The sequence below is a fragment of the Sorghum bicolor genome, chromosome 5, assembly GCF_000003195.3.
Source record: "Sorghum bicolor cultivar BTx623 chromosome 5, Sorghum_bicolor_NCBIv3, whole genome shotgun sequence".
In the NCBI taxonomy this organism is placed as follows: domain Eukaryota; kingdom Viridiplantae; phylum Streptophyta; class Magnoliopsida; order Poales; family Poaceae; genus Sorghum; species Sorghum bicolor.
This window is the reverse complement of record NC_012874.2, coordinates 34,339,771-34,353,441: the sequence shown is the minus strand read 5'-3', so window position 1 is coordinate 34,353,441 and position 13,671 is coordinate 34,339,771.

Genomic DNA, 13,671 nt, shown 5'->3' with positions numbered 1-13,671 from the left:
CTGACCTTTGGACTTTGTGGGGTGTATTTATACTCTACCTCGTTCATGAGAGGTCTCTTGCCCATTTGAACATCAGAGAAACTTGTTGTGGAGCAAGAGAGTAGCAAGAGCCTAGAGAGGATTGAGTTTTGAGTGATTTCTTGTGAGAATCCTTCTCTAGTGAATTCCAAGAGTCAAGTGTGCATGCACCACTCTCTAGAGCCTTGTTTGGGTCAAGTGAGAGTTCTTTACTTGTTACTCTTGGTAATTGCCATCACCTAGACGGTTCGGTGGTGATTGGAGGCACGAAGACCGCCCGGAGTTCTTGTGGGTGGCTCGTGTCAAGCTTGTGAGTGGTTGTGGGCGATTCACCGCGACGGAGTGTCGAAGAATCAGCCCGTAGAGAGCACTTGGTCCTTGCGCGGACCAAGGGGGAGCAAGACCCTTGTGCGGGTGCTCCAACGAGGACTAGTGGAGAGTGGCGACTCTCCGATACCTCGGCAAAACATTGCCGAGCACTTTCTTCCACTACTCCTTTACATTCTAGCATTTACTTTGTGCTTTTACATTCTTAGAATTGCCATGCTAGAATAGGATTGGAACTAGATTGCAAAACTTTTATCCGGTAGCACAAGGGGTTGAATTGGAGCTTATAGGTTGCTTAAATTTTTAGAGAAGCCCAATTCACCCCCCCTCTTGGGCATCTTGATCCTTTCAATTGGTATCGGAGCCTAGTGCTCATTATTTAGGCTTCACCGCCTAGAGAAAGATGTCTAACGGAGATGGACCGCCACCCATGTTCGATGGGGATGACTTCCCGTATTAGAAAATACGGATGGAGTCATACCTTGAGGCATGCGATGTAAAGAGCCTAAAAGCCGCGACCGAAGGGTTTACCCCTCTGGAAAAAGACACCGCTCTTACTCCACAAGAGCAAGAAAACGAGAAGTGGAATGCGAAGGCCAAAAACCACATCTTTAGAGGCCTTTGCAAAGAGGTGTTCAACCGCGTTCGGAGCCACAAAACCGCCAATGCTCTTTGGAAGGAACTTTGTGCGCTCCATGAGGGATCAAAGAGTGAACGCGAGGAACGCTATCACTTGGTGATGAACAAGCTTAATACATTTGAAATGCTTCCTAAAGAAAATTCTAATGAAATGTATTCTCGCTTGAATGTGATTGTAGAGGAGCTTAATGGACTTGGGCTCACTCAAATGAGCGCGGCGGATGTCGCAAGGAAGATACTATGTGTGCTTCGCATTGAGAAATATGGGCACATAGTAACGGTGCTTCATCAAGGCGATCTCTCCACCGCTACACCAACCGCCATATTGGGGAAGACCAATGCTCATGAGATGTATATGCACATGAACTCCCAAGATGGCTCCTCATCGGCCAAGAAGGAGAAGAAGGACTTGGCTCTCAAAGCTTCTCACAAGGGCAAAGCCAAGAAGATTGAAGTTGAGTCATCAACTTCAAGTGATGATGATGCTTCCATTGCCCTCTTGGTGAGAAGAACCACTAAGATGTTGAAGAAGCTCAACAAGAATGGAGTCAACTTTGACTCCAAGAAGAAGAAGTTCTTCACAAGTAGCAAGAGAAAGCCCATCTCCGAGATGGATTGCTACAATTGTGGTGAGCTTGGTCATCTTGCTCATCAATGTCCTAAGCCCAAGAAGGACAAATACAAGAAGAAGAACAAAGAGCAAGATGATTCAAGTGATGATGAGAAGAATGACAAGAAGCAATACAAGAAGAAAGGTGGCAAGAAGAAGGAGCATTACAAGAAGAAAAATGGAAAGGCTTACATTGTTGGTGATTGGCTCACCGACATTGAGAGCTCTAGTGGTGACTCCTCCGGCAATGAGAGTGATGATGAGAAGGTTGCCGCCATTGCCATCGATGCTTCATCACCATCATCTTCACCACCATCTACATCCTCTACACACCTATGTCTCATGGCTAAGGGTGACCAGAAGGTACAAAGTGAGAATGAGAGTAGTGAAAGTGATAGTGAATATGAATCACCATCCTATGATGAACTTGTAAAATTGCTTAACAAGTACACAAAAGTCATAAGAAAGTCTAGAAGTGAAAATGAAAAGCTTGAACTTGAAAATGAAACACTTCTAGCAAAGCTTAAATATAGTGATGAGCTTAGAGACCAAAATGAAATCATGACCACTAAGCTCAAGGAGCTCAAACTCTCATTAAAAGAGCTCAAAGAAAAACATGATAAACTTGAGAGTGTTCATGATGAGCTTATCACTAGATATAGAGCAATGAAAGAAGAGCTAACAACTCTAAAAGCCAACTATGACAACCTTGAGATTGCTTATGAGCTTGCAATTGATGAAACACTTGTTGCTACTAACCATGTTGCTAAGCTTGATGTAGCCACATCTTGTGATGACTTACTTGTGGAGAGCACAAGCAAATGTGTTGATTGCAAGGGCAAGAAAGTGGTAGTGGCCGAGAGCTATGAGGACACTATCAAGCTCAAGGATGAAATTGTCATGCTCAAGAAAGAGTTGCAAGAGCAAGCCAAGCACAAGACCATTGTGATTGAGTCACTTGATCAAGACAAGAAGCTTGCATATGAGAACAAGTTACTCAAGGAAGAAAATCAATATCTCAAGCTTGGTTTGATGTATGACAAGCAAGAAGAAGATGAGACTTTCATCTTGGATGAGTTAGCTAGCAACAATGACCCAATCATCAAGAAGCTAACTCAAGAGAATAGCAAGCTCAAGAAAGAGAAGGAACATCTAACCATGGGGTTAGCAAAGTTCACAAAAGGAAAGGACCTTCAAAGTGAGCTTTTCATGAACACCGTCATGAAGATGGACAAGAGTGGGATTGGCTACAAGGCTCATCAAACAAAGCTCATCAAGTCACTAGCCGCTCATGATCAACCAAGCAAGCCAAAGCCAAAGAGATGCTTTGAGTGTGGTCAAGAAGGACACTTTGCTCATGAGTGCATGGCACCACTACCACCACCCTTGCCCAAGCATGCAATACCATTTGCCTTCAATGCTCACTACATTGTAAGGAAAGACAAGAGTGGCAAGGTCAAGGTTAGCTTCATGGGGCCGCCCAACAAGCAAAGGCCAAAGAAGATTTGGGTGCCAAAGCAACTAGTAGAGAAGGTCAAGGGCCCTAAGCAAATGTGGGTCCCTAAATCTCAAGCTTGATCTCTTGTGTGTAGGTGAACTACAAGACCGGTGGATCATATTGGGTAATTGATAGTGGTTGCACTCAACATATGACCGGAGATCCCCGGATGTTCACCTCTCTTGATGAAGATGTTGACAACCAAGAGAAGATTACATTTGGTGACAATTCAAAAGGCAAGGTCAAGGGACTAGGAAAGGTTGCTATATCAAATGACAACTCCATCACCAATGTGCTCTATGTGCAATCATTGAGTTTCAACTTGCTCTCGGTTGGACAACTTTGTGACCTTGGATTTGAATGCTTATTCAAGAAGAAAGAAGTGATTGTGACCAAGGAAGATAACAATGAAGTGATATTCAAAGGCTTCCGACACAACAACTTATATGTAGTTGATTTCTCATCCGATGAAGTTGATGTCAAGACTTGCTTATTCACCAAGACCTCACTTGGGTGGTTGTGGCATAGAAGGTTAGCACATGTTGGAATGGGCACACTCAAGAAGTTGATGAAGAAAGAATTTATTAGAGGCTTGAAGGATGTGACCTTTGAGAAGGACAAGCTTTGTAGTGCATGTCAAGCAGGCAAGCAAGTTGCAAACACTCATCCAACCAAGGCCTATCTCTCTACTTCAAGAGTGCTTGAGCTACTTCATATGGATTTATTTGGACCAACCACATATGCTAGTCTTGGAGGCAACAAATATTGCTTGGTCATAGTTGATGATTTCTCCCGGTATACTTGGACATTCTTCTTGCAAGACAAGGCCGAAGTTGCATCTATATTCAAGAAGTTTGTAAAGAATGCCCAAAATCAATTTGAAGTCAAGATCAAGAAAATTAGAAGTGATAATGGCAAAGAATTTGACAACACCAACATTGAAGAGTATTGTGATGAAGTGGGAATCAAACATGAGTTCTCCTCAACATACACACCACAACAAAATGGGGTTGTAGAAAGAAAGAACCGAACATTGATCACCTTGGCAAGAACCATGCTAGATGAGTACAACACTTCGGAGAAGATGTGGGCCGAGGCAATCAACACCGCATGCTATGCATCAAACCGGCTCTTTCCTCACAAGTTCCTAGAGAAGACACCATATGAGTTGCTCAATGGGAAGAAGCCTGATGTCTCATTCTTTAGAGTGTTTGGGTGCAAATGCTACATCTACAAGAAGCGCCAACACTTGGGCAAGTTCCAAAGAAGATGTGACATTGGCTACTTGGTTGGCTATTCATCAAAGTCTAAGGCATATAGGGTCTTTAACCATGCCACGAACATGGTTGAAGAAACATTTGATGTTGAATTTGATGAAACTAATGGCTCCCAAGGAGCAAGTGATAATCTTGATGATGTAGGTGGTGAACCATTGAGGGATGCTATGAAGAACATGCCGGTGGGAGACATTAAGCCTAAAGAAGATGAAGATGTGCAAATCATTGAGCCACCATCCACCTCACAGTACCACAAGATGAAGACAAGGATGTGAGAGATGCTCATGAAGACACCCAAGTCACTCATGAGCAAGCGGTGGCACAAGCACAAGATGTTGATGCTCTCCAGCCAACCCCTCAAGTGGCGCCAAGAAGAACATCACATCTCCTCCAAGATCACTCTTAAGATCTCATCATCGGGAGTCCATCACATGGTGTAACTACACGCTCTAGACATGCTTTATTTATTGAACATCACGCTTTTGTGTCTCTTGAAGATGAACCAAAGACTATAGAGGAAGCTCTTCGTGATGCGGATTGGATCATGGCCATGCAAGAGGAGTTGAACAACTTCTCTCGCAACCAAGTATGGACACTTGAAGAGCGACCCAAAGATGCAAGAGTGATTGGAACAAAGTGGGTCTTCCGAAACAAGAAGGATGATCAAGGCAAAGTGGTGCACAACAAGGCAAGGCTCGTGGCAAAAGGCTTTTCACAAGTGGAAGGTCTTGACTTCGGTGAAACCTTTGCACCGGTGGTGAGACTTGAAGCAATCCGTATCCTACTTGCATATGCATCTAGTCATGATATCAAGTTATTTCAAATGGATGTGAAAAGTGCTTTTGTTGATGCAAAACTGATCTGCAAACACAAAGGGCTAATACCCGATTCAAACGTTAAGGCGTGCCAGCCGATTTGACCTTACTATCGGCAAAGGTGATAACTCGAATACTTTAGTCCTGACAACAGCGATGCGCCCGGATGTCACGGCTAAGAGGTACTCACGCGGAACTCGAGAACACGCCGAGCTTAAGTCGACGAATTCCTAAGAACTCGTAATAAAAGGAAAAAGTGTGACGAAGTCGTCGAAAAGTAGATGCTGGAATATGAGTAAAAACGTGTGTTTGATTGATTTCTTTGATTGATTTTTTTGATTGATTATCTATTACAAGGCCCTAGGGTCTACATTTATACCCTGCTCAAAGAGCTACAACCAGACACGATTAGAATTCGAATTCCAAATTACACGGAATCCGTATACAAAACGATGCAAATAATTAAGGAAATAACAAAACTATCCCTCGTGACAAACCGAAACTCCTCCACATAACGACCGGCAGCTTCCGGACTCCCTCTTTGCATCATCGGCAGACCCTTTGCCATAGTCATCGGCAGACTTTCTTATCTAGCCATCGGCACCATATTACTGCCTGTGGACTTAATCACGTTCAACCTCTCCCTCATCGGCAACCATCCTCATCAGCAACCCACTTTGTAAACATCGTACTGCCACCTTATCCTGCCATCCCAGACACGTGCCCAAAAACGGTGTCAACACATGCCCCCCAGTTTCGGAGTATAAAACTATTAATGCTCCGAAATTCTCTGCAGTAATGATGCCTTTTCCCGCAATTAATGCTCCTAATCTGGTAACCGACAACCTCAATCTGAACAACTCTGATCCTATTCCTCCGCAGATTTCTCGAAATCCCCAACTTTCTACACGGGCATTTTTCTCAGCCGTACATCGGCAACAATACCGTTACAAAGATCTGCCGATGTTCTGACCAGGATATTCGCACAAACGGTTACTTCCCCTCTATCCGCCCATCGGCAATATGACCGTTGTAGAATATTGCCGATGGACCGACCAGGAGATCTCGCACAGTAAAATATCTTCAGATAATGACCGCTTCCTATCAAATCACCTGCACAATCCCTGGATTACCGTGCGAATAGTTACCATATCCACCTGAGTACCCTCGGATTTCTCGGATGCGGCAAAGAGATAAGTCGGATTTGCCCTTGCCCATTTTGTCCTATAAATAGTTCCTTCTCGGGTACTCCTTCCCCATCACACCATTCTACTACCCAACTTTACTTTTCCAGCGGCGGTGCCACCAAAAACTCCCTAGGTCTCCGACAAGTACCCCTCTTCACCAACTCCGGCGCCTTCAAACGCTTCCTTCGCAGCAAGATGGCCGTCGGGTTCGTCGTCCCTGAGGTCAAATCTCCACCCCGTCTTCTGTATTTTTCTTCATATCCCTGTTCACTCGCAACCCATTTTACTGAACATCTTCCTTTTCTTTCCTCTTTGTATTTCTTTTTACGCCCAAAATCACTAGGAATTGTCCAACAAAATTGTCATCCCCACCGATCAACCACACCTTCAATGCCTCGGCCCTCTAGGGGACCCAGATCCAACTGACCTTATCAACGCAGAAACCAACAGGATCCCCTTCAGAGCCGAAAATTTTTCCTTAGATCTGTGGAAGGACACCTTGGCCCAGCCCAACTGTAGGGTGGAAAGACTGGTTCTTGAGGGTCAGCAGCTCTAACGAAGTTCAGTGGGGTGAAAGGAATCTAGCCCAATGCATCAGATTGTCCATTGCCGATATGCATAGAAACGAGTCACTGCTGATAGCTGCATCCTACTTTTGGTCAGACACCCTCAATGCTTTTGCCTTTGGCCACGGCCCTGCTTCTCCTACTCTTGCCGATGTAGCCATGCTTACTGGTCTAGATATATCTTCTGCCGATAGCACCCACTTTTTTGATACTGCCCCTAGTGCCAAAGTGGAGACCCGCGCTATCGGCGGTTGGTCGGGGTACATTCAGAAGTACCGTGGGAAAGGATCTGTCACCATAAAGGAACAAACCACCTTTCTGAACATGTGGCTGGACAAGTTTGTATTCTGTGGTCGATCGGCAGGACCGACTTCTGTCTACCTATCGGCAGCAGAAAGACTGGCTAACGGTGGCCGATTCCCTCTCGGCCGATACTTGCTTGGCGCTGCTTACCACCTTCTCCATCAAGTAGCCCAGAAACTTCTGCTCGGCCAATCCACTGGCAATTTGGGAGGTCCCTGGTGGTTTGTCAACATGTGGCTCAATCTGCATCTGCACAAGCGTCTCAACTTCAACCTGTTCACACAGCGTTTCCCAAGAGATATAGCTGAAAACCATGTATTGGGTGAAGAGGAATCGGCAACACGCGCCCCCTTAAACTTTGGCGAAGCTGTCATAGTTCTGCCTGGTTTAGGGGGTAATCCAGATCAGATCGGCCGATTCTTCCAGACTCTGTATGAGGGTTTGACCAGAGACGAACGACCATGGTTGGCTTATGATGACCCAGATAGCATGCTCCCTCTGACCTTCAATCCATTTGATGAAGCTCTCGACAGGGACAATGAGGTGATGATGGCAATTGTGACTCCCAAAATCATTCCAGTAAATTTCTTTGGTAGCACAAAAACCTCCCCTCAAACTTACGAATTTTACAATCCATCGGCATTAGCTCGCCAGCTAGCTTTCGGCCAGTTGCCGATTGCACTTCCTTATGCCGATGTGATAAAACCCAGAGAAACTATCAACAACCTTCTTGAGTGGACTCGAGCAGCCCAACTACCACCAAAAGCCGATATAGATATAGATCTGTCAGAATGGGTCCCGGCTGCTTTTATCACTCAGGCATACAAGTTATGGTGGGCAGAATGGAAAGAGCATCTGTTCTGTAGATCGGCACTTTCATTCCGCGGCATGATTGACTCCGAATACGAAGTTCCTGATGACACTGTAAGTAACTCAAACCAACGTTTCATTTTCTCAATATTACCTCCATCGGCAGCTTACCCTTGTATTCCTTTTGCAGGTTGATAATATTCCTCCGTTGGTTAGCAGGAGTGGCAGGCCGATCGACTTGTTTCCATCAGGCCCGATTTCCTCAATCGGCCACAATGCTCCCACTCTAGCTTCCATCATGCATCGGGGTGTACGTCTCAGGAAAGTCACCACCAGAAGAACCCAGACATCACCAACGGTAGCTGCTCCCACTCTCGCGCGGGCTTTCAAGGCAATTTGTCAAATCTTTTCCTTTATGCTGACCATCTTTATATCGGCTATATTTATGCTTATAAACTCTTGTTCATTATTGCAGCAAACCGGCGCATCGGCGAAAACCAGGCGTGAGAGTACCGATGCCCCCCAGTCTAGCCAACCCAAGAGAAAGGGCACCACGGGTGCTAAGACTGGAACAAAGCGCCAAAAGGTAGCAATCCCCCCTCCTCCTCCGGTATCTCCAATTCTGGTGGAATCTTCTCCTTCCTCTCCAGAAGCCCAGCCACAGCAAGCACCATCTCCCCCACCTATGCGGGAAGCACCACAGATAGAAGAACCCCAACAGGAAGGATCTCAAACAGAAGATACATCAGTTGACATGGGTGAACAAACAACTGGCCCGGTGGGTCCAGTTATACCATCGGCAGTTCTCCCGGTTCAGACAACCGTTGTCCCTCCTCCAGGTAACATACTTTAACAATATCGCTACCGATGAACTTATTCTTATTTAGTCTCATAACTCCTTTTGTCTTCTTTCAGTTGATATTGTTCCATCGGCAATCTCAACCGATCAACCTGTAGCTCCATCGGCATCTTTGGCCGATCAGCCTGCAGCTCCATCAGCACTTCTCAGTCACAGACAAGAGATCGCCTTGAAGCAAGTAAGTCACCGTTTACCGTTAGCACTATTTGCCGATTTTCTAAGTATGAGCTAATTTTGCTTTCCCTCCCAGGAACAAGATTCTCCCGATAGCCTGTTCTCCTTCGCATCGATTTCTCTGAAGAAGAAGGTGAAGAAGCAAGCACTTCTCAGACGGTCGGCATCACATCGGCAGAGGTCAGGGTCAGGCTGGAAGAATTGTTAGCTCTCCTTCACCAGGACACAGCGCAATTGGTTGATGACTCCGACCCTACCAAGACCCTGTTCAGAACTCTCAGAGGCCAAATCCCAGCCGATGTTGAAGAAATCCTGTTCCAAGCCGCTCATCTGGAGAGTCGCCAGCTGCAGTACCAAAGAGCTTCTCGGCGGCTTGCCGATAGAGCCGCTCAGACTCAACTCTCCGATGAAATGAGGAAAGAGAAGCTTTTGACCGATGAGAAGCATAAGAACATCGGTATCCTGAGATCTTCTGGAGACGCGCTGAAGCAGAAGATATCCGATCTATCGGCAAGAAAAGAGTCTCTGTTGGCGGAGCTCAAGGAAGTAGAGAACGCTCTGTCCCAAGCCCAACAGGAAGAGAGCCAATTGCCAGAGACCATCAGGCTTCTTGAGCGCGAGCGAAATGCTCATGGTCGCAAAGCACTCCAACTGAAGAAGAAGCTGAAGCCGATAGAAGGTTCTGCCGATGATGACATCAAGGAGATAGAAGCAGCCAACCAAATTCGGCTACGCGCTATATCGGCAGTCCAGACGCTGCTTAACACATAGAGTTTCCATCGGCATTGTATCCTCAGCTTTTAGTCTAGCCGATAGGACTGTTATCGGCGCCTAAACTTTTGAAACACTAAGTCTCGTCCCTAAGCATTTGGATCCAGCCGATAGGAGTGTTATCGGCACCTAAACTTCTATGCATCGACCCATATACTGGGGTAGTACTTCTTTAAATGTTTAATGCTCTGGGAAATTCAATTCCTTCGAGGGTTTCTAGAATGTATGCATTACCAGGAGCCGATCGACTTATCCGATAAGGACCCTCCCAATTAGGAGACCACTTTCCAAACTTCGAACTTTTGGTCCCAATTGGTAAAATTACTTTCCATACCAAATCCCCATCGGCAAACTCTTTAGCCTTCACTTTCTTATCATACCATCTAGCAACTCTCTTCTTATTTTCTTCTATACTCATTAAAGCTTTTAACCGATGCCCTGCTAGATCATCCAATTCATCGGTCATCAAAGTGGCATAATCGTCGGAAGTTAATTGATCTTGAAGAGACAATCGCCTAGATCCAGCCTTAATTTCCCAAGGCAACACTGCATCATGTCCATACACCAATTGATAGGGTGATACCTTGGTCGATCCATGACAAGCCATCCGATAAGACCATAATGCTTCATTTAATAATGTATGCCACCGCCTAGGATTTTCTTCAATCTTTCGTTTAATAAGCTTGATAATTCCTTTGTTAGACGCTTCGGCCTGCCCATTGGCTTGAGCATAATAAGGAGAAGAATTCAACACTTTAATTCCCATACCGATTGTGAATTCATCGAATACCCCCGATGTGAACATGGTGCCCTGATCGGTAGTAATCGTTTGGGGAATCCCAAATCGGTAAACAATATGCTCCTTCACAAAATCAATCATATTGGCCGATGTGACTTTCTTCAAAGGAATAGCTTCAACCCACTTAGTGAAATAGTCAGTGGCAACTAGAATGAACTTATGCCCTTTGCTAGATGGTGGATAAATCTGGCCGATCAGATCGATGGCCCATCCCCGGAACGGCCAAGGCTTTATTATAGGATTCATAGCCGATGCGGGTGCTCTCTGGATATTACCAAACTTTTGACAACCTTGACATCCCTTGAAATATTTAAAACAATCTTCAAGTATGGTCGGCCAAAAATATCCATTCCTTCGAATCATCCACTTCATCTTAAAAGCTGACTGATGCGCTCCACACACTCCTTCATGGATTTCCCCCATCAAACCTCTAGCTTCATCATCACCCAAGCATCGGAGAAGAATTCCGTCGATAGTTCGATAATACAATTCATTTTCAAGGAGCACATACTTGGTTGCTTGAAATCGAACCCGTCTTTCAACTTTTTTGGATGGATCTGTTAGATAATCAATAATTTCTTTCCTCCAATCACCGGCACCGACTGCCGATGTCGCATTAATCATTGGCTGATATCCCGAGGCATGCTGAGCTAACCGATTAGCGTCTTCATTATGCAATCGGGGAACATGCTCCAATCGGAAATCCTTGAATTCCTTTAACAGTTGCATACTTCTCTCGAAATAAGTTATGAGAACTTCACTTCGGCATTCATAGCTTCCGGCCAATTGATTTATAACCAACATAGAATCCCCGAATATTTCAACAGCATCAGCACGAACTTCTCTTAACAACTCCAATCCCTTGATCAGAGCTTGATACTCAGCCTGATTATTTGTTGATGTGGCAACAATCGGCAAGGAAAACTCATACTTCCTCCCCTTAGGGGAAACTAATACAATGCCGATTCCTGCCCCCCGGTCACAGGTAGATCCATCAAAGAAGAGCGTCCAGGGTACAATTTCCAAGGTTTCCACTAGACCACAATGCTGAGTCACAAAATCGGCCATAATCTGCCCTTTGACTGCCTTAGCCGATTCGTAACGCAAATCGAACTCCGACAGCGCTAAAATCCATTTACCGATCCTACCACTCATAATCGGCATAGATAGCATGTATCGGACCACGTCATCTTTGCAAACAACAGTGCATTCGGCCGATAACAGGTAATGTCTCAGCTTGATACATGAAAAATATAAGCATAAGCATAGTTTCTCAATGGCCGAATACCTGGTTTCAGCATCAATCAACCTCCTACTCAAATAATAAATTACCCTTTCTTTCCCTTCAAATTCTTGAACTAAAGCTGAACCGATAACCGATCCATCGGTAGATAAATACAATCTGAAGGGCTTCCCTTGTTGAGGTGGAACTAGAACTGGAGGATTTACTAGATACTTCTTGATTTCATCCAGAGCCAACTGCTGTTCTTCTCCCCAAATAAACTCTTGATCGGCTTTCAATTTAAGAAGAGGACTGAAAGCACGAATCCTACCAGATAAATTCGATATAAATCTCCTGATAAAATTTACCTTGCCGATCAAGGATTGGAGCTCGGTTTTGTTGGTAGGGGCCACTATTTTATTAATGGCATCAATAGATCTTCGACTAATTTCAATACCCCTCTGATGTACCATGAAACCAAGAAACTGCCCTGCCGATACACCAAACGCACACTTGTTGGGATTCATCTTCAATCCATGCTTCCTTGTGCACTCTAACACTTTTTGTAAATCGGCAAGATGCTTTGAGAAATCTCCAGACTTAACCACCACATCATCAATATAAATCTCCACGAGCTTGCCGATGAACTCATGAAATATAAAATTCATAGCCCTTTGATAAGTAGCACCAGCATTCTTCAACCCAAAAGTCATGACTATCCACTCAAATAGCCCAACATGACCAGGACACCTGAATGCGGTTTTTGGAATATCCTCCTCCGCCATGAATATTTGATTGTAACCTGCATTACCATCCATGAAGCTGATGACCTGATGACCAGCCGCAGCATCAACCAGTAGATCGGCGACAGGCATTGGGTATCCATCCATCGGCGTAGCTTTATTGAGATTCCTGAAATCAATGCACACCCGAAGCTTCCCGTTCTTCTTGTAAACCGGAACAACATTGGAAATCCACTCGGCATACCGACACTGCCGAATAAACTTAGCTTCAATAAGTTTGGTGATTTCGGCCTTAATATCAGGTAGAATGTTAGGATTACATCGGTGGGCTGGTTGCTGATGTGGCCGAAATCCAGACTTGATGGGTAACCGATGTTCAACAATTGATCGGTCTAAACCAGGCATCTCAGTATAATCCCAAGCAAAGCAATCTTTATATTCCTTTAACAAACTAGTCAATTGTTGCTTACTCTCAGGATCTAATTTAGCACTAATAAAAGTAGGCCTAGGCTTATCACCACTACCTATATCTACTTCTACCAAATCATCGGCCGATGTGAATCCCTGGCCTAATTTTCCATCATCGGCGAATCTATCCATTAAAAACCGTCATCAGAACCGACTGCTTGGATCAGTGGAATCTCATAATCGGCAACTTTGAGAAAATCTTTCTCCCAAACTTCTCCTGAAATGCACCTGGTCCTTTCGTAAGTATCCACTTCTGCCGACGCGATAACATAAGAAGAATCTCCTGGGACAATCTCAATCTTGTCACCTACCCACTGAACCAAGCATTGATGCATTGTAGATGGGATACAACAATTGGCATGAATCCAATCTCTTCCCAATAATAAGTTGTAAGCACCTTTTTCGCTGATTACGAAAAAAGTTGTCGGCAAGGTTTTGCTGCCGATGGTCAACTCTGCACATATCGCCCCCTTGACTGGAGACACGTTTCCTTCAAAGTCTTTGAGCATCATATCGGTCTTGGTCAAATCTTGATCCCCTTTCCCAAGCTTCCGATATACTACATACGGCATTATATTAATGGCA